The following is a 26,599-nucleotide window of genomic DNA, read 5'->3' as shown; positions in this document are numbered from 1 at the left end:
ACACAAGAACATTTTGAAAAAAGTCAATGGGTGTGAATACTTTCTGAAGGAACTGTAACGACGTTGCTTTAAATAGTAAGGTACAATTTTTTTTTTACTTCTTCCACTACCACAAATATATATTTTAAAGAGCTAAAGCAAGCCTCACAACCATCTAGTTATTTTATTTTACTCATCATAAAAGTAGAGTTTGTACATTTTGGAATTGGAAAACATGTTTGTTGTGTTCAGCCAAAAAAGACTAACACTATCCTTCTTTTAAGCTGTACATTATTCTGCAACATGGACAAAGGTTAAATGGACATTAGAGCCTTCATGAAGTAGCCTCTAAAAGCACTCAACGCAGATTTGCCTTCAGAATGTGCGCTTTCTCTTACTACGAGTCAAATAAACGCTCACAAAAAAAAGAACATAATATCCATAATTTGATCCAGACACCAAAAGGGCCTTGGGGGTATTTTATCTAACATTATCAGAGAAGAGGATTCCAAAGTACTTATTTCTTTATCAGGCTAGTTTCAGAGGCACATGTTTGATATATAATTACTGAAGATACATGTTTTTTTTTTAGCTGTTCTTTCCTCTCAGTCTATTGTACAGCCTGAAGAGGTACAGATGCTCTGATATATCTAGTACACACTATCCTCAAGGTCTGTTCAGCAATACATCCATTCATTCTACTGACAGACAGTCTTAATACAGGAAGACAGGTTATCTTACATATGCTAACTTTGTAGCTTTATCTTTATGTTCACTATAGACCTACAGTAGAGCGCAAGTCCAATCTGTTTAAATCTACCATAGACCGTACCATAGACTACCTCGTTGTCGTTGTACGTAATGATCATAGGGCGTGATGATATGTGCAGCCTGGAGCAAACGGATGGTGTTCAGAGCACGACTTTGGCCCATGACAAATTGGATTTTGACAATCGGTTTATCAAATGAAGTGTGTGTGTGGAGGCCGGAGCATGCTGAGCTGACATGCCCCTGTGCTGTGAGACTTATGGTACGGGCCAGGGACTGACTCACAATTGACTCATGGCCCTGATGGCAACACAAACACACACACTGTGCATACATCAGGCGTGGGCCAAGGTTTCACTAGGCAAACATGGTGAGAGCAGAGAGAATCCTATGCAAACAGGTGAGAGCTGAGTAAAGACAGCCAAGCTGGTGTGGTTCCCATTCAGTGAGCATTTGATACCTAGGTCCATCCCTGTCAGTGTAGGTCCCGTGGTGGTACTGTAGTGGAGTACAGTAGCAGGATAAGGCTCTCAGTGCAGGTCCCATGGTAGTAGAGTCCTGCACGGGTCAGAGCTGCACCCGCCACACGCCGGCCATATCAATTCCGAGACACACCCGACGCCTAACATCAGGACAAATTTTTCTCCGCAACCCGACCCAACGAACATAGAATTGTTCCCGAGAGCCAACCTGTTACCCGCCAATAACATCAATGTATTTAGCTAATTGTTTTTATAACTCAAGGCAGTAGGCTATTTCCCTTCTCTGCATGCAATTCATTTGTCTCGATGTCAAGTAGTAGATACAGAACCAGTCAAAAGGTTGGACACGCCTACTCATTCAACGGTTTTTCTTTATTTGTACTATTTTCTAAATTGTAGACTAATAGTGAAGACATCAAAACTATGAAATAACACATGGAATCATTTACAGTCGTGGCCAAAGGTTTTGAGAATGACACAAATATTAATTTCCACAAAGTTTGCTGCTTCAGTGTCTTTAGATATTGTTGTCAGATGTTACTATGGAATACTGAAGTATAATTGCAAGCATTTCACAAGTGTCAAAGGCTTTTATTGATAATTACATGAAGTTGATGCAAAGAGTCAATGTTTGTAGTGTTGACCCTTCTTTTTCAAGACCTCTGCAATCCACCCTGGCATGCTGTCAATTAACTTCTGGGCCACATCCTGACTGATGGCAGCCCATTCTAGCATAATCAATGCTTGGAGTTTGTCAGAATTTGTGGGTTTTTGTTTGTCCACCCGCCTCGAGGATTGACCACAAGTCCTCAATGGGATTAAGCTCTGGGGAGTTTCCTGGCCTTGGACCCAAAATATTGATGTTTTGTTCCCCGAGCCACGTAGTTATCACTTTTGCCTTATGGCAAGGTGCTCCATCATGCTAGAAAAGGCATTGTTTTTCACCAAACTATTCCTGGATGGTTGGGAGAAGTTGCTCTCGGTGGATGTGTTGGTACCATTCTTTATTCATGGCTGTGTTCTTAGGAAATATTGTGAGTGAGCCCACTCCCTTGGCCGAGAAGCAACCCCACACATGAATGGTCTCAGGATGCTTTAATGTTGGCATGACACAAGACCGATGGTAGACCTCACCCTGTCTTCTCCGGACAAGCTTTTTTTCCGGATGCCCCAAACAATCAGAAAGGGGATTCATCAGAGAAAATGACTTTACCCCAGTCCTCAGCAGTCCAATCCCTGTACCTTTTGCAGAATATCAGTCTGTCCCTGATGTTTTTGCTGGAGAGAAGTAGCTTCTTTGCTGCCCTTCTTGACACCAGGTCATCCTCTAAAAATCTTTGCCTCACTGTGCGTGCAGATGCACTCACACCTGCCTGCTGCCATTCCTGAGCAAGCTCTGTACTGGTGGTGGCCCGATCCCACAGCTGAATCAACTTTAGGAGACGGTCCTGGCACTTGCTGGACTTTCTAGGGTGCCCTGAAGCCATCTTCACAACAATTGAACCATTCTCCTTGAAGTTCTTGATGATCCGATAAATGGTTGATTTAGGTGCAATCTTACTGGCAGCAATATCCTTGCCTGTGAAGCCCTTTTTCTGCAAAGCAATGATGACGGCACATGTTTCCTTGCAGGTAACCATGGTTGACAGTGGAAGAACAATGATTCCAAGCACCACCCTCCTTTTGAAGCTTCCAGTCTGTTATTCAAACTCAATCAGCATGACAGAGTGATCTACAGCCTTGTCCTCGTCAACACTCACATCTGTGTTAACGAGTGAATCACTGACATGAAGTCAGCTGGTCCTTTTGTGACAAGGCTGAAATGCAGTGGAAATGTATTTTGGGGATTCAGTTCATTTGCATGGCAGAGATGGACTTTGCAATTAATTGCAATTAATTTGATCACTCTTCATAACATTTTGGCGCATATGCAAATTGCCATCATACAAACTGAGGTAGCAGACTTTGTGAAAATTAATATTTGTGTCATTCCCAAAACTTTTGGCCACGACTGTAGTAACCAAAAAAGTGTTAAAGAAATCAAAATAGGTTTTATATTTTGTATTCTTCAAACTAGCCACTCTTTGCCTTAATGACAGCTTTGCACACTCTTGGGATTCTCTCTTCCAGCTTCATGGAATGCATTTCAATTAACAGGTGTGCCTTGTTAAAAGTTCATTTGTGTAATTTCTTTCCTTCTTAATGGGTTTGAGCCAATCAGTTGTGTTGTGATGACATAAGGCGGGTATACATAAAATAGTCCTATTGGTGAAAGACCAAGTCCATAGGCCAAGCATGACCTAGCGAGATGTTGGCATGTTCTGGTCTGTGACGTGTACCTGTGCAATAACTCAATTCGTCTTTGCAATCCTTCTAAACAACGCAATTTTAAAGAAATTGGCAAAGTGGGAAAGTTGGGAACAGAAAACTGTATTGAGATTAAATATTTTATTGATGACAAATTTAGCAGAATGTCAGCCAAAATCCATCTTGTTCTATCTTCTCCCACTGCCGGCCAGTTGGCTTCCTTTCACTACCATATTTGGTAGTGAGTGGAAACGCCAAGCGGAAGCTTCACATTTATACATCTGGTGAAATATCTGTCTCATTGTTCTATCTGTGGTGGTACTGTACAGTACAGTAGCAGTATAAGGCTGGCTGCTTACTGAGGCATTGGGCCGGCTCTGAGACAGTTACAGTAGGGAGAATAAAACTACATAATGACTTGGGAGTATTAATATTGTAAAGACCTGCCCGGGCTGACAGCCTCTAGCTCTGAAATATCTGAGCCGATAAGGTGAAAAATCTGTCTGAAATACCTGAGCCGACATGATGAAAATCCTTTAGCAAAGCACTTAACTCTAATTTGCTTGAGGGGCTCTGTACTAATATGACTGACCCTGTAAAATAACATATTTCACTGCACCTATCCAGTGTACTACATGACCAAAAGTATGTGGACACCTGGACGTCAAACATCTCATTCCAAAATCATGGGCATTAATATGAAGGTGGTCCGCCCATTTACTGCTATAACAACCTCCACTCTTCTGGGAAAGCTTTCCACTAAATGTTGGAAGATCGCTGCGGGGACTTGCTTGGCACTGGTGTTGGGCGATTAGGCCTGACTCGCAGTCGGCGTTCCAATTCATCCCAAAGGTGTTCGATGGGGTTGAGATCAAGGCTCTGAGCAGGCCAGTCAAGTTCTTCCACACCGATCTCAACCAACCATTTCTGTATGGACCTCACTTTGTGCACAGGGGCACTGTCATGCTGAAACAGGAAAGGGCCATCCCCAAACTCCTGCCACAAAGTTGGAAGGACAGAATCGTCTGCGCATGGTGATCTTAGGCATGCGTGTGGGTGCTTGGCCATGGAAACCCATTTCATGAAGCTCCCGACAAACAGTTATTGTGCTGACGTTGCTTCCAGAGGCAGATTGGAACTTGGTAGTGAGGACAGACGATTTTTATGTGCAACACACTTCAGCACTTGTCGGTCCCATTCTGTGAGCTTGCGTGGCCTACCACTTTGCGGCTGAGCCGTTGTTGCTCCTGGAGCAACCGGGGCAGCTCTAGCAGGGCAGAAATTTGACAAACTGACTTGTTGAAAAGGTGTCATCCTATGACGGGGCCATGTTGAGTCACAGAGCTCTTCAGTAAGGCCATTCTACTGCCAATGTTTCCCTATGGAGATTGCATGGCTGTGTGCTCGATTTTATACACCTGTAAGCTCCGGGTGTGGCTGAAATAGACAAATCCACTATTTGATTACCCACATACTTTTGTATATATAGTGTATGGAAGTACGGTAATGTAGTCATGCAATGTATTACAAACACACATTACTTGTAAACCCAGATTAAAAAGGCTAGAAGCATTAAGTATCTCTCTCAGCCCTGCATTCTGTGGGTAATCCATGTTTCAATTACTCAAGGTGAGTTGCTGAGCGAAACTAAAGTATCCCCCAGAGAAATCACTTCTTTAGCATAGCACCTACAGTTGAAGTCTGAAGTTTACATATACCTTAGCCAAACACATTTAATCTCAGTTTTTCACAACTACTGACATTTAATCCAAGTACAAATTCGCTGTTTTATGTCAGTTAGGATCATCACTTTATTTTAAGAATGTGAAATGTCAAAATAATAGTAGAGAAAATGATTTATTTCAGAATTTCTTTCTTTCATCACATTACCAGTGGGTCAGAAGTTGAGTAGCTCTCAATTAGTATTTGGTAGCATTGCCTTTAAATTGTGTGACTTCGGTCAAACGTTTCGGGTAGCCTTCCACAAGCTTCCCACAATAAGTTGGGTGAATTTTGGCCCATTCCTCCTGACAGAGCTGGTGTAACTGAGTCAGGTTTGTAGACCACCTTGCTCGCACACAAATGTTCTATAGGATTGAGGTAAGGGCTTTGTGATGGCCATTCCAATACCTTGACAATGTTGTCCTTAAGTCATTTTGCCACAACGTTGGAAGTATGCTTGGGGTAATTGACCATTTGGAAGACCCATTTACGACCAAGCTTTAACTTCCTGACTGATGTCTTGAGATGTTGCTTCAATATATCCACATAATTTTCTATCCTCATTATGCCATCTATTTTGTGAAATGCACCAGTCCCTCCTGCCTCAAAGCACCCTCACAACATGATGCTGCCACCTGCGTGCTTCCCAGCTGGGATGGTATTCTTCGGCTTGCAAGCCTCCCCCTTTTTCCTCCAAACATAACGATGGTCATTATGGCTAAACAGTTATTTTCTTCGTTACATCAGACCAGAGGACATTTCTCCAAAAAGTAAGATCTTTGTCCCCATGTGCAGTTGAAAACCGTAGTCTGGCTTTTTTTATGGCGGTTTTGGAGCAGTGGCTTCTTCCTTGCTTAGCAGCCTTACAGGTTATGTCGATATAGGACTCATTTTACTGTGGATATAGATACTTTTGTGCCTCCAGCATCTTCACAAGGTCCTTTGCTGTTGTTCTGGGATTGATTTGCACTTTTCGCACCAAAGTACGCTCATCTCTAGGAGACAGAACACGTCTCTTTCCTGAGCGGTATGACGGCTGCGTGGTCCCATGGTGTTTATACTTGTGTACTATTTTTTGTACAGATGAACGTGGTACCTTCAGGCATTTGGAAATTGCTCCCAAGGATGAACCAGCCTTGTGGAGGTTCACAATTTTTTTCTGAGGTCTTTGCTGATTTCTTTTGAATTTCCCATGATGTCAAGCAAAGAAGCACTGAGTTTGAAGGTAGTCCTTGAAATACATCCACAGGCACACCTCCAATTGACTCAAATTATGTAAATTAGCCGATCAGAAGCTTCTAAAGCAATGACACAATTTTCTGGAATTCTCCAAGCTGTTTAAAGACACAGTCAGCTTAGCGTATGTAAACTTCTGACTCACTGGAATTGTGATACAGTGAATTATAAGTGAAATAATCTGTAAACAATTGTTGGAAAAATAACTTGTGTCATGCACAAAGTAGATGTCCCAACCGACTTGCCAAAACTATAGTTTGTTAACAAGAAATTTGTGGAGTGCTTGAAAAACTAGTTTTAATGTCTCCAACCTAAGTGTATATAGACTTCTGACTTCAACTGTGTGGGGCACCTTTGATTTTCCCCTACAGATTCGGACTCCCTTGGACCCCTCTCCTCTTCTCTCCTCTCATGTCCTCATCCCTCCTCGTATTTCCTCATCCCTCCTCTCATCTCGTCTTCTCCTCCCTTGGCAGAGTTGCCTCTGGAGTCCTCTTCCATTTCACCTTCAATTACCATTACATTTACATTTAAGTCATTTAGCAGACGCTCTTATCCAGAGCGACTTACAAATTGGTGCGTTCACCTTAAGACATCCAGTGGAACGGCCACTTTACAATAGTGCATTTAAATCTAGTAAGGGGGGGGGGTGAGAAGGATTACTTTATCCTATCCTAGGTATTCCTGAAAGAGGTGGGGTTTCAGGTGTCTCCGGAAGGTGGTGATTGACTCCGCTGTCCTGGCGTCGTGAGGGAGTTTGTTCCACCATTGGGGGGCCAGAGCAGCGAACAGTTTTGACTGGGCTGAGCGGGAACTGTACTTCCTCAGTGGTAGGGAGGCGAGCAGGCCAGAGGTGGATGAACGCAGTGCCCTTGTTTGGGTGTAGGGCCTGATCAGAGCCTGGAGGTACTGAGGTGCCGTTCCCCTCACAGCTCCGTAGGCAAGCACCATGGTCTTGTAGCGGATGCGAGCTTCAACTGGAAGCCAGTGGAGAGAGCGGAGGAGCGGGGTGACGTGAGAGAACTTGGGAAGGTTGAACACCAGACGGGCTGCGGCGTTCTGGATGAGTTGTAGGGGTTTAATGGCACAGGCAGGGAGCCCAGCCAACAGCGAGTTGCAGTAATCCAGACGGGAGATGACAAGTGCCTGGATTAGGACCTGCGCCGCTTCCTGTGTGAGGCAGGGTCGTACTCTGCGGATGTTGTAGAGCATGAACCTACAGGAACGGGCCACCGCCTTGATGTTAGTTGAGAACGACAGGGTGTTGTCCAGGATCACGCCAAGGTTCTTAGCGCTCTGGGAGGAGGACACAATGGAGTTGTCAACCGTGATGGCGAGATCATGGAACGGGCAGTCCTTCCCCGGGAGGAAGAGCAGCTCCGTCTTGCCGAGGTTCAGCTTGAGGTGGTGATCCATCATCCACACTGATATGTCTGCCAGACATGCAGAGATGCGATTCGCCACCTGGTCATCAGAAGGGGAAAGGAGAAGATTAATTGTGTGTCGTCTGCATAGCAATGATAGGAGAGACCATGTGAGGTTATGACAGAGCCAAGTGACTTGGTGTATAGCGAGAATAGGAGAGGGCCTAGAACAGAGCCCTGGGGACGCCAGTGGTGAGAGCGCGTGGTGAGGAGACAGATTCTCGCCACGCCACCTGGTAGGAGCGACCTGTCAGGTAGGACGCAATCCAAGCGTGGGCCGCGCCGGAGATGCCCAACTCGGAGAGGGTGGAGAGGAGGATCTGATGGTTCACAGTATCGAAGGCAGCCGATAGGTCTAGAAGGATGAGAGCAGAGGAGAGAGAGTTAGCTTTAGCAGTGCGGAGCGCCTCCGTGATACAGAGAAGAGCAGTCTCAGTTGAATGACTAGTCTTGAAACCTGACTGATTTGGATCAAGAAGGTCATTCTGAGAGAGATAGCGGGAGAGCTGGCCAAGGACGGCACGTTTAAGAGTTTTGGAGAGAAAAGAAAGAAGGGATACTGGTCTGTAGTTGTTGACATCGGAGGGATCGAGTGTAGGTTTTTTTCAGAAGGGGTGCAACTCTCGCTCTCTTGAAGACGGAAGGGACGTAGCCAGCGGTCAGGGATGAGTTGATGAGCGAGGTGAGGTAAGGGAAAAGGTCTCCGGAAATGGTCTGGAGAAGAGAGGAGGGGATAGGGTCAAGCGGGCAGGTTGTTGGGCGGCCGGCCGTCACAAGACGCGAGATTTCATCTGGAGAGAGAGGGAGAAAGAGGTCAGAGCACAGGGTAGGGCAGTGTGAGCAGAACCAGCGGTGTCGTTTGACTTAGCAAACGAGGATCGGATGTCGTCGACCTTCTTTTCAAAATGGTTGACGAAGTCATCTGCAGACAGGGAGGAGGGGGGAGGGGGAGGAGGATTCAGGAGGGAGGAGAAGGTGGCAAAGAGCTTCCTAGGGTTAGAGGCAGATGCTTGGAATTTAGAGTGGTAGAAAGTGGCTTTAGCAGCAGAGACAGAAGAGGAAAATGTAGAGAGGAGGGAGTGAAAGGATGCCAGGTCCGCAGGGAGGCGGGTTTTCCTCCATTTCCGCTCGGCTGCCCGGAGCCCTGTTCTGTGAGCTCGCAATGAGTCGTCGAGCCACGGAGCGGGAGGGAGGACCGAGCCGGCCTGGAGGATAGGGGACATAGAGAGTCAAAGGATGCAGAAAGGGAGGAGAGGAGGGTTGAGGAGGCAGAATCAGGAGATAGGTTGGAGAAGGTTTGAGCAGAGGGAAGAGATGATAGGATGGAAGAGGAGAGAGTAGCGGGGGAGAGAGAGCGAAGGTTGGGACGGCGCGATACCATCCGAGTAGGGGCAGTGTGGGAAGTGTTGGATGAGAGCGAGAGGGAAAAGGATACAAGGTAGTGGTCGGAGACTTGGAGGGGAGTTGCAGTGAGGTTAGTGGAAGAACAGCATCTAGTAAAGATGAGGTCGAGCGTATTGCCTGCCTTGTGAGTAGGGGGGAAGGTGAGAGGGTGAGGTCAAAGAGGAGAGGAGTGGAAAGAAGGAGGCAGAGAGGAATGAGTCAAAGGTAGACGTGGGGAGGTTAAAGTTGCCCAGAACTGTGAGAGGTGAGCCGTCCTCAGGAAAGGAGCTTATCAAGGCATCAAGCTCATTGATGAACTCTCCGAGGAACCTGGAGGGCGATAAATGATAAGGATGTTAAGCTTGAAAGGGCTGGTAACTGTGACAGCATGGAATTCAAAGGAGGCGATAGACAGATGGGTAAGGGGAGAAAGAGAGAATGACCACTTGGGAGAGATGAGGATCCCGGTGCCACCACCCCGCTGACCAGAAGCTCTCGGGGTGTGCGAGAACACGTGGGCGGACGAAGAGAGAGCAGTAGGAGTAGCAGTGTTATCTGTGGTGATCCATGTTTCCGTCAGTGCCAAGAAGTCGAGGGACTGGAGGGAGGCATAGGCTGAGATGAACTCTGCCTTGTTGGCCGCAGATCGGCAGTTCCAGAGGCTACCGGAGACCTGGAACTCCACGTGGGTCGTGCGCGCTGGGACCACCAGATTAGGGTGGCCGCGGCCACGCGGTGTGGAGCGTTTGTATGGTCTGTGCAGAGAGGAGAGAACAGGGATAGACAGACACATAGTTGACAGGCTACAGAAGAGGCTACGCTAATGCAAAGGAGATTGGAATGACAAGTGGACTACACGTCTCGAATGTTCAGAAAGTTAAGCTTACGTAGCAAGAATCTAATTGACTAAAATGATTAAAATGATACAGTACTGCTGAAGTAGGCTAGCTGGCAGTGGCTGCATTGTTGACTTTGTAGGCTAGCTGGCAGTGGCTGCGTTGTTGGCACTACACTAATTACCACTGTCTTCAAGGCAGGAGTCCCTCCGCACTGCGCATTTTCAGGTGTCTCTAAAAGACGATCCTCGCTCTCTAGCAGCACACACACACTGATCATCTCATACACACACACACACCTAAGCCCACCCCCCCACACACTCTACTTTATTTTTAATGTGAAACAGAAAAGGAAGAGTGCCAGGGTGTTGGGTGTAATCCCTCTCATAATGCCCATAATGCCCACCACTGGCCAGGACATGATGTCATCAGTGAACATGCTGGGAGGTCAGCAGGACTAATGACCAGCACAGCAGCCTTGAAAACATAATGTAGCATATCCTGAAAGACGTTCAGAATGTCGAATGGTGAAGTGGTCAAACGGTATTAAGGCAGTCGTGCCAGAGTGTCACACGTGAATTCATCATGTAAACGTCTGTGAAATACAGCCATATTACCAGATGGTCAAGCGATCATGTGGTCAAGTGTCCAGACGGTCATGCCAGAGTGTCACGCAAGTGATGACAGAAGGGGGTGAAAGGTCAGCTGTGGGCGTGTAAAGCTGTTGCATCGTCCTCCAGTGTCCCTGTCACAGACACACATGATGCCTGGGGAGTTGGAGTGGGGCCAGGCGGTGTTGTGATCCTAGGTTAGCCAAGTCAGTGCAGAGCTAGGAAGCGAAAAGAATAGCCCTCTTGTCTTGTGAATGTCTGGAGGTCATGTTGAATCTGGCCCCTATGATGATAGGTGAGAGCAAAGGATGACTCATGGGAAACAAGAGCCTTGAGGTTGGCATTCTGCTATAGGTATTCTGCTATGGTGGGTGGACTAGGACTCACTGTTCACCTCTGTCTCCAGGGGCCCCTGGGGAACTTAGACCTTGCTGAGACTTTGAACTCCTCTCTCTGCTTGACACACGCAAAAACTCACACTCGCAAACAAGCATATACAAATGCACACAATGGCACAGCCCACACTTGTATCACATTATTGTATCAAACCAAGGTTTCTTTGTAGTTATCAATATTGTTACTAGGATTGCACATTTTGGGGAATATTCAGGGGTGGAAACTTTCTATGGGAATTAACGGGAATATATGGGAATTAACGGAAATATATGCAAATTCATATTAATACCATTTAAATGTAGATGGTTTTTTGCATTGGATATATTTACCATATCATATGGAGACAGAAACAGAAACATTTTACCTTATCATAAGTAGACATAATTGCAAATGATTAAATCCTTCCAATAGAAATAAAAAAAACAATTTAGTTACGAATTGAACTTTAATTAAATGAGTTGACTCTTCACACACTTCACTGAACAACAAAAGAAGAAAGGGAATATTGAATGATCCCCAATGATCCATCGCATATCCCAAAAATGTTTTCAACATACATCTGTAAAATGATAGTCTACAAACTAAAGCTTTGGTTGTCTTCCTCTCAGGCTTCCATGTCTTCTCCCTGGACCTCCTCAATGTCCAACTCTTGAACATCAGACTCTGAGGCCTCATTTTTACTGTCACTTTCCAACCTTGTTGAGGATGGCTCGTTTTCAGGCTCAAAAAGCCTCAAATTTGCCCAGATGGCCACCAATTGTTCAACCCTTGTATTGGTCAGCCTGTTGCGTGCTTTTGTGTGTTTGTTCCAAAATAAGGAGCAGTTGCGCTCTGAGGCGGCTGATGTTGGTGGGATTTGGAGGATGGAGGCAACAGGAGAAAGAGCCCCAGATCCACAATGTCCCTTCCACCAGGTGGCTGATGAGATATGTTGGCACGACTGCCATATTACATCTCCATCCCAAAGCCCTTGCTTGGAGGCGTACTTCGCCAGATTGCCAAGAACCTTGCCCTCATCCAGGCCACGGTGGCAAGACACGGTAGTGATGACACCATAGGCCTTGTTGATCTCTGCACCTGACAGGAAGCTCTTGCCAGCATACTTTGGGCCGAACATGTACGCTGCGGCGTGTATGTGCTTCAGGCAGAAGTCTTCACGCGTTTTGATGTATTTCAGAACTGCAGTTTCCTCTGCTTGGAGCAACAGTGAAGTGGGCAGGGCAATACAGGGCAAAGCAGAGTCTGAACATCAGACAAGATGGCATTGTCTCCCTCAATCCGTGCAATGGTTACTGTTACAGGTTTCAAGAGTTTCTGGCTGCTTACCACTCTTTCCCAAAATACATCATCCAGGAGGATCCTCTTGATGGGGCTGTCCATATCGGCAGACCGTGATAAGGCCATTTCTTGGAGAGACTCCTTCCCTTTCAGGAGACTGTCAAACATGATGACAACACCAACCCAACGGGTGTTGCTGGGCAGCTTCAATGTGGTGCTCTTATTCTTCTCACTTTGCTTGGTGAGGTAGATTGCTGCTATAACTTGATGACCCTTCACATACCTAACCATTTCCTTGTTTATCGTGTAGAGTGTATCCATTGTTTTCAGTGCCATGATGTCCTTGAGGAGCAGAGTCAATGCATGAGCAGCACAGCCAAAGGGTGTGATGTGAGGGTAGGACTCCTCCACTTTAGACCAAGTAGCCTTCATGTTCACAGCATTGTCTGTCGCCAGTGCAAATACCTTCTGTGGTCCAAGGTCATTGATGACTGCCTTCAGCTCATCTGCAATGTAGAGACCGGTGTGTCTGTTGTCACTTGTGTCTGTGCTATTGTAGAATACTGGTTGGGTGGTGGAAATTATGTAGTTAATTATTCCTTGCCCACAAACATTCAACCACCCTTCAGAGATTATTGCAATACAGTTTGCTTTCTATATGATTTGCTTGAGCCTTCACTTGAACTCTGTTGAACTCTGCATCCAGCAAATGAGTAGATAAAGCATGTCTGGTTGGAGGGGTGTATGCTGGGTGAAGACCATTCAGAAATCTCTTCCAATAAACATTGCCTGTGAGCATCAGAGGTGAACCGGTTGCATACATAGCTTGAGCAAGACATTCATCAGCATTTCTTCTGATTATGTACCTCGATTGAGTCGAAAACATTTCTGATTCCAGGAGGACCATGAGCTGTTGCTATCGATAAAGTGTCTGACTCATCATTTTCACCTTGAATAGAAGCAGAGGGACTTTTGTCAGAGGTTGCTTGTTGTGAGCGCTGAGGGAACTTTATGCACTTGGTCAGATGATTTTGCATTTTCACATATGATTTGCCATAGTATTTGCAAATGTACACAGCTTTTCCTTCTACCTTAGCTGCAGTGAAATGTCTCCCCACATCAGATAGTGCCCGTGGCATTTTCCTGTAAAGATTTGGGGGAAAAAGTATATATATATATTTAAAAAAAATACAATTCCATGATTAGGGACAAAAAGTATTTTTTTTTTAAACGAATACAGTTCCATGTACAGAGAAATAGTTAAGCAGTTAGATTAAACAACTCCTTTGTAAGATAAATGTTTTAAAATGAAACATGTATGGAAACCGGTGAAATAACACTCCTCAGTTAGCAGGCTCAAGCAAGCTAAAAACCCACATTATAGCTAAAACCCACATGGTAGCAAAAGCTAACTAGCAGAAATTGTGAACAAGTTAGAAATTATTTAAAACTGTCACGTTCTGACCATAGTTCTTTTGTGTTTTCTTTGTTTTAGTGTTGGTCAGGACGTGAGCTGAGTGGGCATTCTATGTTGTGTGTCTAGTTTTCCCGTTTCTATGTTTGGCCTGATATGGTTCTCAATCAGAGGCAGGTGTTAGTCATTGTCTCTGATTGGGAACCATATTTAGGTAGCCTGTTTTGTGTTGGGTTTTGTGGGTGGTTATCTTCTGTCTTCCTGTGTCTGCACCAGACAGAACTGTTTCGTTTTTTTTCCGTTACAAAAACACACTTTGCTTTAGGCTACTATTTACTAGTTAACAAAACATTTGGTCATATAAAATATATTCACCCCACCCAGTATTGTAATAAAAACAGTGTAGTAGTGTGGGCTCAATGCGTCTCATTAGTGTGCAAGATTTTGAGAATCAGCTGTACATGAGATGGAAGAGTGCACTGCACATGTGATGGAAGAATGCAGTGTGAATGCAGAGGGTTGCAATTCCATTGAATTGGGGATAGTTTAACCAAAATATGCCACAATACCTAGAATTGCCTTATGTGTATCCCACATAAAAGGTTCACTGCTATAAGCTAACTTTTTTGATGAATTTAAGCAAAATTCCCCAAATTCCATGGAAAATTTCCGGGAAAATTCTGGAAGTTTACCGGAAAATTTACGACACTTTGCAACCCTAACTGTTACAACAGATACTGTTCTGTACACACCAACATACAGTCCTCAATATAAACCCACACCAAACACAGTGATCTGCCACCATACAGCACCCCAACTATACTCCCACTCAAAATCTGTGCTGATAAAACTAACTGCGGCACATATCAACTCTTGAAGACCATTGAAAAGCACTCTAAACAGCAGGCTCCCACTGTACAAACTGTTAAGAGTATATACTATTCTCTGATTACTGGGCGTAATACTGTCAAGTGAAAAAAATCTAATTATAAAATGAATGTTGTCTTTGTCTCGAGACGAAGCAGCAGTTCTTGATATACAGACAAAAATTGTATCGGGAATCGGGAATAGAGGTATGGCCCACGTTTGCCCTCTCATATAGGGAGGACCAACCAAACAGGAAGGAAGGACATGATAAATGAGGTTTCGAAAATCCATCTTCAAACCTGTGTTCATTTCACTGGGCATCACAATAATGGTCTATTGTGTTCATGCTCCTGACCTGGACTTGAAACAAATGTATTGAACTACAGAATAGTATTTTATGTGCTGTACTATAACTGAGGCAGCGTTTGTCTGTTAATTTCCTGAAGTTCACCTCACCAAAGGTCGGTCTAGTGAAATGGGTACTCACTTGTTTAGTATGCAAAGGATACTAGGAGTTTGTGGTTATAATGACTATGTGAACATAAAACAGGGAAGTGGACAGAAAAGTGAAAAGAAGAAAAAAACGAAGTAATAATAAGCATGGACCAAAGTTAACCTATAAATGGGGATCTTAAAACGATCCTGTTTTTATTTGCTTATTGATTTCCCTTTAATAGGTCCAGCATACTGTATTGCCAAAGATGCAGCACTTTGGCAATACAGTATGAAGCCACCCGATGGACGTGCTTGAACTATCAAGTACAGGCACTTTACACTACAAAACAATCTCCACACAATGTTCTCAGCTTAGCGAATCCTGGCGAAGATCATTCATACTGTTTTTTTTAATGCTACACTGTTTCTTGTCAAATGTTATTATGTGTCTAAAAACGTGTATTTTCCTCGATCTGTGTAATCAGACGAGGCTGAAGATGTCTAGCCTTTCTTTGCGGCTGACCCTAGTTTTAGACCTTGGGACTCTGAAGCTCAACTCAACTTTACAATCGCTTTAGTGGGCTACACTAAAAAGGGTTGACGCTACAGCGGAGACAGGTTTTTAACCCTATGAGCTATGATTCCATAATCTAGCCTTCACATCTTAAGTGGTAGTTGGAATTTCTCCCGTTGCGTAATCTACAGTACACAGCACTTTGAGTCCCCTAGAACAGGGTTATAGGAATCTAATCCAATATCAAATCAATTATCATTTGTTTTTTGCTTTGTTTCCCCTATAACCCCGAGAACGGATTTGACTGAATATCACATCCCCACATTCCTGCCCCTCTATCTCAGGAGCAGTGGGTTTGTGTGTTAATACCCCCTGGAACTGAAGAGAGGAGCTTGATGGACGGCTAATGAAACCTGTGCACTGTGTCATTTAATCTGACACCAGCGTAATCTTCTCAAATGCCTGTTTCCCACCCTGGTATGTTGTGTTATCCCAATTACAGCCATGCTCCATTGATCTGAGGAGATTAAACGTGTCCTTAGCTGTTGGTACTCTCCACAGTAACTACAAATAGACTGGAAAATAGAATCATGTCACCCAGTACCACTCAATTTTTTTTTGTGTGTGTGTGTGTGTGTGTGTGTGTGTGTGTGTGTGTGTGTGTGTGTGTGTGTGTGTGTGTGTGTGTGTGTGTGTGGCAGGCTGCAGATGGTTGCTTGTGTGCTGACACTACTATAAGGGCACCTTTACCAGGAATGTGATACTAGAGAAATCCACTCAGTGGCACATTTCCATCCAAGAAATGGGTGGATGGCATCACCCACTTTCCCCACGACAACTCTTACTATAAGATCATTCCATGACTTCATTTGACAGAGAAGAAAAACATAAAAAATATGTTTATTGTCACATACAAACACTATATGTTGAGTCAGACTTGCTTCGGTCATTTAGCATTTCCTATTGACTCTCAATGCCATTCCTCTGATGCATCCTTAACATGTTAGGGAAACAGCTTTCCTATACATCTGTAGTCGAAACAGCATCCCTTTCCCTCCCTCCCCCACACCGCTATACTTGCCAGAATGGATTTTCCTCAGAGGTCGGCATTTAGGGTGTATCCTTCTAATTTCCCTCTATAATTAAGGTCTGATTGATTAGAGACTATCGACTAATTCATTAAAAACGCATAGGTCCCTGTGGGAGAGTGGCTGTTCATTTCAGAGTAGGTTCCAAAAACTCCATTAGCTCAGCATCCACTAATAATCACAGGAGATTGGCTGCAGTTGGCTAGTTTACCACCCAGGAAGCTTTGTACTGCTTTACTGTATGGAGTTTACACACCATAGACCATCACTGCGTCTATGTCCCCTAAAGAGTGCACTACTTTACTCGAGTCCCAATAAGTAGTGCACTATAGGGAATAGGATGCAATTTTTTACAAAGCTCTACTACACTAGCTTCCAACTTACCTAACTTCACTGTTAAAATATAAAAACATGAGAAACCAAACCCATTCACAAGGTTGCTTAACTCTTGAGGTTACTCGGGTGTCGAGCAAACTTGATAAGTCTGCTTTTAGCTTTAGAGCACCTCATTGCTGGAACCAACTACACAAAACAGTACAATTAGATGGGCTGGTGTTTCTGTATGGAGCTTGTTTTGTGCATGGGGACATTGTCATGCTGAAACAAGAAAGGGCCTTCCTCAAACTGTTTCCACAAAGTTGGAAGCACAGAATTGTCCAGAATGTCATTGTATGCTGTAGCGTTAAGATTTCCCTTCACCGGAACTAAGGGGCCTAGTCCGAACCATGAAAAACAGCCCCAGACCATTATTCCTCCTCCACTAAACACTTGGCACTCTACATTGGGGCAGGTAGTGTTCTCCTGGCATCCGCCAAAACCCAGATTCGTCCGTCGGACTGCTAGATGGTGAAGCGTGATTCATCACTCCAGAGAACACGCTTCCACTGCTCCAGAGTCCAATGGCGGCGAGCTTTACACCACTGCAGCTGACATCTGGAGTGGTGATCTTAGGCTTGTGTGCGCGGCTGCTCGGCCATTGGAACCCATTTCATGAAGCTCCCAACAAAGATTTCTTGAGCTGCCTCTGGAACTTGGCAGTGAGGGTTGCAAACGAGGACCTGTTCTGTGAGCTTGTGTGGCTAAGCCGTTGTTGCTTTTAGGTGTTTCCACTTCACAATAACAGCACTTACATTTGACAAGGGGCAGCTCTTGCAGGGCACAAAATTTGATGAACTGACTTGTTGGAAAGGTGACGTCCTATGACTGTGCCACGTTGAAAGTCACGGAGCTCTTCAGTAAGGCCATTCTAATGCAAATGTTTGTCTATGGAGATTGCATGGCTGTGTAATCAATTTTATACACCTGTCAGCAACGGGTGTGGCTGAAATAGTCGAATCCACTAATTTGAATGGGTGTCCACATACTTTTGTATATATAGTGTATATGCAGGGCTCCCTTGTGAAAGAGACCCTGGTCTCAATGGTTACTCCTTGCTTAAATTAAGGAAAAATGATAATAATTTAACAAAAATACAATCAGAAACAGTGATTGCCAAAAACACAGATTGCATAACTATTCCAGATATAATGCACCTTGTGGAGTAGCATGGTGTGCATCTAAAATGGCACTCTATTCCCTATTTAATGCACTACCTTTGACCATGTTTAAAATTAGTGCACCATATAGAGAAAAGGACTCCAATTTGGACAAACCCCGTTGCTCAATACATGGATACAACTATGTCCTTTGTGAAATGGTGTGAAGCCAATGAATGTACTGAAGGCGAAGGAGCTAGTAGTAGATTTTAGAAAAAATTAATTAATGTTTTTAATCCTATTTTTATTAATGGTGAAGAGATTGGTATTGTTGACTTTTACAAGCACCTGGGTGTAATAGTGGACAACAAACTGAAATGGAAGGAGAACTTCCACAGACTGAAATGGAAGGAGAACTTCCACAGCATCTACAAAAATGCCCAATCCAGACTGTACTTTTAATGGAAGCTTAGATCTCTTAATGTCCGTGACAAAATGCTTTGTATGTTCTACAGCAGTGTCGTGGTGAATGTAGTAAGCTATGCCATTGTGTGCTGGAAAGATCATTTATCCAAGGAGGACATAAACAAGTTTGACAAAATTATCAGGAAATCCAGTGCTACAATTGGCTGCAGCCTGGAATCGATGCAGGACATGTTCATAAAAAAGCTGCAAGCAAAAACACACACGATCATGGATCATGCAACACAGCAGCAGCTTCAGTAGCAGGTTCATCCTGTCCAGAAGCTCCACAGAGAAGTCAAGACGGTCATTTTTACCCAAAGACATGAGGCTTTTTAACGAGCTGATTAAGTGTTTTAATTGATGAGCTGTTTTATGATGTCTTCCTATTGTGAACAGCATTCTTGCAGGTTCTTCCTCCAGAGTGGGATGGAAAACAGCACTTGAATCCGACTGCTCTTCTGCGGATGCTAAGGTGCAGGTGCCTTCATGAGTCTTGATATGTTTTCTGTTTGGTTGTGTATCTGTCATTGTGTCCTGTCCTTATACGTTATGGATGATGAATGCTGTGATAAAACAATTTCCCAAGTTGGGATTAATAAAGTAATACTCTGCTCTACTCAGTTCACGTACAAGGACGGGCCAGGAAGATGTATGGGCTGGAAGCATAATGTATTCATAGGGAGGACGATGGAAAAATTGGTCTGGAGTCATGATGAAGCACCTGCTGAGGTGTCATTGATAAATTATTATGGAGTCAGATCCCCACCAAAGACCATTCAATTAGCAGAGCACTACACAGTGCTTTACTGCTTCAGTTGAATTGGCATATGTACAGTAGTGTAAACTCAACATATTTGGGATGATTTGCATGGAAAATGACAAGGAAATATCCTATTTGGATATTTCAGAGGACGCTTACGTCAATATTAGTTTATGTTTGATTTAATTATGCCAAGTGCATTGCTACACTCTGAGTCCTGAAGCACACTGTTCTGTGCTGTTATCATCAGACTCTAGTCAGGTTGCAAGTCAACGAAAAATCTGCAACTTCAAGGCACTGACTAGATTAGTGAAATGCTTGTTTTTGCATTCTAGTTCTACCCAATGAGAATCTAATTTATACCGCACAAACAAATCATAACAGATTGGGTTTATCTGGCACATTTTCTTAGCTCGCACACACCCATTATTCACAATATAGACTGTGTTCGAATCTGTGTCAGACCAGATACTTTACTAAAACCTGCTCTAATGATGTGTGCATTATTCATAGGTAGCCTAACACTGTCTTTGTACAGTTTCCCTTCCTTGCGGAAAAACCTCTGGGTTCCTCTGGGTTTTCAGACAATTAGCCTAGCACAGGGGTGTGAATATTTACAAGGGTCTTGCTCTAAGCCACATCATAAATAAAAGCCTTGGATACATTGAGTCAAATGGATTTATTTGAAATGTCTAACATCTTCATGTTGAACTCGATATGACTTCCGCTAGGACTAGCCGTGGTGGCTTCTCTCTCCCAGACGTAGGCTATGCATCACTGACTGGATTTCAGACCTTTTTATGTCCCATTCTGGGATCACTGCCCTCCTGGCTGTCACTCATGGCCGGCCTTCACCACACTGTATCTAGGAACTCTTCTGCTGTTGCTTCACAATCATATCTGCATTCACGTAACGCGGCAGTCAGCTCTTGAAAGTTGTCTCTGCTGTTTGCCTTAGGTAATTATTAATTATACATTTTTATTTTTATTTTTTTATTTCACCTTTATTTAACCAGGTAAGCAAGTTGAGAACAAATTCTCATTTACAATTGCGACCTGGCCAAGATAAAGCAAAGCAATTCGACACATACAACAACACAGAGTTACACATGGAGTAAAACATACATACAGTCAATAATACAGTAGAAAAATAAGTCTATATACGATGTGAGCAAATGAGGTGAGATAAGGGAGGTAAAGGCCAAAAAAGGCCATGGTGGCGAAGTAAATACAATATAGCAAGTAAAACACTGGAATGGTAGATTTGCAGTGGAAGAATGTGTAAAGTAAAAATAAAAATAATGGGGTGCAAAGGAGCAAAATAAATAAATACAGTAGGAGAAGAGGTAGTTGTTTGGGCTAAATTATAGATGGGCTATGTACAGGTGCAGTAATCTGTGAGCTGCTCTGACAGCTGGTGCTTAAAGCTAGTGAGGGAGACTGTGCTAAGTCAGTGGGAATGGGACATGGGAATCTACAAAAGCAGAGACGGGTTTGACTAACCCAGCCTCCCACTTTTCACAGAACACAGGATGAAGCGACGAGTTGAACACAGTCTCACAAAAAGACGTAGGCCTTTATACATCTTCCTCTATTAGAAATTGATCTCTAGTAACGGTTGCTGAAACTGTGTATATTTCTGATTTACTCGGTGTCTTCAATAAAACACTATAGTTCAGTGTAAGTAGAATGACTACCACTAATTCTGATCATTTCTACCCATATTATTATCATAATAAGTAGTGTTAGTCATATTAGTACTGAAGTAGTATAGCAGTTAGCTGTACAGCAGTAGCGTGTAGCAGTGGTAGCAGTGGAGGTGGTGGAATTATCCCTGACCTCATTGACATACAATAGTCTACTTAGAGGTAGAAATGTCAATCGTATGCAGATTGACAGAATTATTCACTCCTTGTATCGCCAAGGTGTTCAGCTGTAATTATGTGAGTGGGCTGGCGCAGTAGGTAGGTAGGCAGGCACCTCTTGCCCTGTTGTTAGCCAGGGTTAATGATGGAGGCTGCAACATACCTCTCAGCTTTACTCTACAGCATGGAACATGGATGACCTTTCTACCTGCAACACACTGTCTTTGTTCCAACTGGCACCCTATTTCCTATATAGTGCACTACTTTTGACCACAGCCCTATGGAGCCTCGTCAAATGTAGTGCACTATATAGGGAATAGGGTGCCATTTGGGATACAAGCACTGATTCACTAAAACAAAAGCTGAAGGTCTCGTAGCTTAGCATAGGATTATATAGCTTTTCTGGGAGCTTTTCCTCCCAATCACATTACATATCAACCATACTGTAACACTATAGGGCAATGTGTTAGCTAGCTAGGCTGCTACAGGTAGATTGGCAAGGTGTTAGCTAGCTACTGTAGGCTGCTACAGGTAGATTGACAAGGTGTTAGCTAGCTAGGCTGTTACAGGTAGATTGACAAGGTGTTAGCTAGCTACTGTAGGCTGCTACAAGTAGATTGACAAGGTGTTAGCTAGCTAAGCTGCTACAGGTAGATTGGCAAGGTGTTAGCTAGCTACTGTAGGCTGCTACAGGTAGATTGACAAGGTGTTAGCTAGCTAAGCTGCTACAGGTAGATTGGCAAGGTGTTAGCTAGCTACTGTAGGCTGCTACAGGTAGATTGACAAGGTGTTAGCTAGCTAAGCCGCTACAGGTAGATTGGCAAGGTGTTAGCTAGCTACTGTAGGCAGCTACAGGTAGATTGACAAGGTGTTAGCTAGCTAGACTGCTACAGGTAGATTGACAAGGTGTTAGCTATAGACTGCTACAGGTAGATTGACAAGGTGTTAGCTAGCTACACTGCTACAATTAGATTGACAAGGTGTTAGCTGGCTAGGCTGCTACAGTTTGATTGACAAGGTATTAGCTACAGTAGCTAGGCTGCTACAGGTAGATTGAAAAACAGCCTTGAAACATTGTAACAGTCAAGGTGGTAGCCTGCTAGGTTATTACAGGTAGATTGATAACAGTGCTGTACTGTGTGTTTTCATATATATTCTGGGGGCTTCTGTTGCAATATTATACTGTATGCTGCCAAATACTGAGATGTTTTAGTACAATACAGGCAGCATAGGGAGTCAAATACAATGTTGGTTCTTTATATCAGTTATGAATGATGTGATTAGACAGAGAGACAGAGGGGCCAAACCAGCAGAAAGGATTTGATAATAGAAAACACTGAGTCATTCCTTACCTCACACAGCTGGCTCCTGCCCTTAACGTTAGGCTCTTTCCTCTTCACTCCATCTCTGCAAACAGAAGACAAGACAGCAAGGTGAGTGGTGATAAGAAAGGAGGAGAAAGAAAGGGAGTTGTTAGAATGAGAGAGAGAGAGAGAGAGAGAGATATTTGATAAGAGGGAGTGAGAGAAATAAAGAGAGGTGAATCATGAGAGAGAAAGAGAGTATAACGAGTCATAGGACAGAGAGTGAAAGAAACACAGGGAAGATGCAAGATTTTTATACTCCGCAGAATAAACGCACTCCGAAGTTGCACGTTGCCTGATCTATTATAACAATAGTATTTATATTTTACGACTACAGTGATACTGTGCAAAGGTAAGGGATCACAGCCGCTACCTCGCCAAGCAAGGTGCATGAATTGTGGACCAAACTGAAGTAGAGAGGCTATTCAGCAACTCCTGGAAGACAACAGAAGTAAATTAAAAAGCTTCTTTTTTTTCTTTTTTACAAGTAAAACCTGATATTGTGAACAGCCTTTCTACCTCCATTGTGCAATCATAACAATGAACACGGTGGCCAAAGAAAGAACAGATGTGGCCTCATTCATCCAAACTGCATACAATTCAAGCCAAATTCATGTTGATGTGGTAGAAGCAGAGAGCCAACGTCTGCAGAACTGTTGCTGTGCTAACCATAAACACTTCTGGAAGGTTGAGAATCTATTGATGTACGAGCAGTTCTCATTCAGACCCACTTACTGCATAAAAGGTCAAATGAAATTCTCCCATATCAAATTGAGTTTCCCCTTTCTCTGTTGATGAATGTGTTGCTATGGCTGACAGTGCTGATGCAAATTGACGGACTAAAAAACATATATTACCACCAGGTTCTCATTTCTGTTGTGAATGATATTACATTGAAGGAAAATGAATGTATTTAAAGAACCATAGAATAGTCTAATTAATTGATTAGCATAATGCACTGGATTCCTTTTTTTTAAAATGAGGAAAAAAACAGTGAGTAAATGGAATCAAACACTTGCCTGTATGACAGCATCTGGATGTGCACACAATAGTTTGATAAAGGTTTTCAGATCAACCTATATGTAAAAGCAGAGAAAAGTTACTGCAATTACTGCAAGACTATTTTGCTCATAAAGGTTAACTACATTGGAAAGTAATTGAGAGTACAGTAATTTTAGAATCCAAAGTGCACTTAGGGGTTCTGGAAACATAAAAAATAAATGTTGTTTTTCCACAACATGTCTTGTGATCCATTCCTAGCCACTTCCTAGCTGAAGCCATTTAAAGTGCAAGCCAAGAACCTGCCATCTACCTGTCAGCCTCTGTCAATCATAGAACCATACTGAATAGGTAAGTAAAGAATAGAGACAATTAAAAATAGAAAGGGAGAGAGAGAGGGAGTGAGTGAGAGAGGGGGGGAGAGATTGAATAAAGAGAGACAGAGAGACAGACAGACAAGGAGAGAGAGACAGTTGCCCCAACTTACTGCAGCCCTGTCACCAACCCTGACTAACAACTGGCAGACAACAATGCATTCTGGGTAATAGAGAGGAACTCCTCTCTTCACTGGGCTCTAAGTGGCAGGAGGGAGCCTGTCTGTCTGTCTCAACCCCAGCATGTGCACTGTCACCTCAGGCTCTGACCCCTGAGAATCACAGCTGATAATGACTTATACACCCATGCCTGTCACCCAGGGGCCATATCAGTCAGAGTACACACAAGACAGAAATCCACAGGGCTGACTCACTGTAAGAGGGACACAAGCATGCACAAAGACGCATGTTACCGCAAACATACATAAGCACACACACACACATACATGCACACAAACAGGAACTCCTTAAACAGGTGGCCTGCCGATGATCTTTCATCACTTTATGAAAAACCCTTTATCATAGTGATAAATTAAACTGTTTGAAATCTATTTCACATCCCATCCACCAGGCACAGGCAATTTAGTCTGGATTCTGTGGGTGATTCCACATTAGGTGAGGTCTTTCTCACATTTACTCGAATGCATTTATCGCAGTTAGAAAACATACCGTTGTTCACAGTTCACTCCATTCATCTGAAGCTGTAATCATTTAGCCATTTGAAATGCATTATGCAACTTTATCTGTGGGCTCATCAGCATAACATGAATTATTGCCATCATTACGGAGGGCAAAGCAGAAACACAGTATCACTTAATTATTCACCAAATGAAAGAATGAAGGTAAATTATGGCACTTTTATTTTATCTGACAAAAAGATTAGTCGCTTTCTAGATTTCTCTCCTTCAGGAAAAGAAGACAGCACTAACAGTATAACCCTTACTGGATCTCTCTCCTTCAGGAAAATAAGACAGCACTAACATTATAACCCTTACTGGATCTCTCTCCTTCAGGAAAATAAGACAGCACTAACATTATAACCCTTACTGGATCTCTCTCCTTCAGGAAAATAAGACAGCACTAACAGTATAACTCTTACTGGATCTCTCTCCTTCAGGAAAATAAGACAGCACTAACATTATAACCCTTACTGGATCTCTCCTTCAGGAGAATAAGACAGCACTAACATTATAACTCTTACTGGATCTCTCCTTCAGGAAAATAAGACAGCACTAACATTATAACCCTCACTGGATCTCTCCTTCAGGAAAATAAGACAGCACTAACATTATAACCCTTACTGGATCTCTCCTTCAGGAAAATAAGACAGCACTAACATTATAACCCTTACTGGATCTCTCTCCTTCAGGAAAATAAGACAGCACTAACAGTATAACCCTCACTGGATCTCTCTCCTTCAGGAAAATAAGACAGCACTAACAGTATAACCCTCACTGGATCTCTCCTTCAGGAAAATAAGACAGCACTAACATTATAACTCTTACTGGATCTCTCTCCTTCAGGAAAATAAGAGAGCACTAACATTATAACCCTTACTGGATCTCTCTCCTTCAGGAAAATAAGACAGCACTAACAGTATAACCCTCACTGGATCTCTCTCCTTCAGGAAAATAAGACAGCACTAACAGTGTAACCCTCACTGGATCTCTCCTTCAGGAAAATAAGACAGCACTAACATTATAACTCTTACTGGATCTCTCTCCTTCAGGAAAATAAGACAGCACTAACATTATAACCCTTACTGGATCTCTCTCCTTCAGGAAAATAAGACAGCACTAACATTATAACTCTTACTGGATTTCTCTCCTTCAGGAAAATAAGACAGCACTAACATTATAACCCTTACTGGATCTCTCCTTCAGGAAAATAAGACAGCACTAACAGTATAACCCTTACTGGATCTCTCCTTCAGGAAAATAAGACAGCACTAACATTATAACCCTTACTGGATCTCTCCTTCAGGAAAATAAGACAGCACTAACATTATAACCCTTACTGGATCTCTCCTTCAGGAAAAGAAGACAGCACTAACAGTATAACCCTCACTGGATCTGTCCTTCAGGAAAATAAGACAGCACTAACATTATAACCCTTACTGGATCTCTCCTTCAGGAAAATAAGACAGCACTAACAGTATAACTCTTACTGGATCTCTCCTTCAGGAAAATAAGACAGCACTAACATTATAACCCTTACTGGATCTCTCCTTCAGGAAAATAAGACAGCACTAACATTATAACTCTTACTGGATCTCTCCTTCAGGAAAATAAGACAGCACTAACATTATAACCCTTACTGGATCTCTCCTTCAGGAAAATAAGACAGCACTAACATTATAACCCTTACTGGATCTCTCCTTCAGGAAAAGAAGACAGCACTAACAGTATAACCCTTACTGGATCTCTCCTTCAGGAAAATAAGACAGCACTAACATTATAACCCTTACTGGATCTCTCTCCTTCAGGAAAATAAGACAGCACTAACAGTATAACCCTTACTGGATCTCTCCTTCAGGAAAATAAGACAGCACTAACAT

General features: G+C 43.3%; 1 protein-coding gene across 1 annotated transcript in view; it reads right to left on the bottom strand.

Annotated features, from left to right (window-relative positions):
- Window positions 1-26,599, bottom strand: part of LOC115129761 (beta-1,3-galactosyltransferase 1-like) — a 142,450-nt gene that overhangs the window by 55,575 nt on the left and 60,276 nt on the right. The window contains exon 2 of the mRNA XM_029660459.2: window positions 22,658-22,712. The gene's annotated coding sequence lies outside the window, so the exon portion shown is untranslated. The remainder of the gene's footprint in view (window positions 1-22,657; window positions 22,713-26,599) is intronic.

Source organism: Oncorhynchus nerka, linkage group LG5, assembly GCF_034236695.1.
Source record: "Oncorhynchus nerka isolate Pitt River linkage group LG5, Oner_Uvic_2.0, whole genome shotgun sequence".
Taxonomy (NCBI): domain Eukaryota; kingdom Metazoa; phylum Chordata; class Actinopteri; order Salmoniformes; family Salmonidae; genus Oncorhynchus; species Oncorhynchus nerka.
Note: the sequence above shows the minus strand (reverse complement) of the source record. Positions and strands in the feature narration are given on the sequence as shown.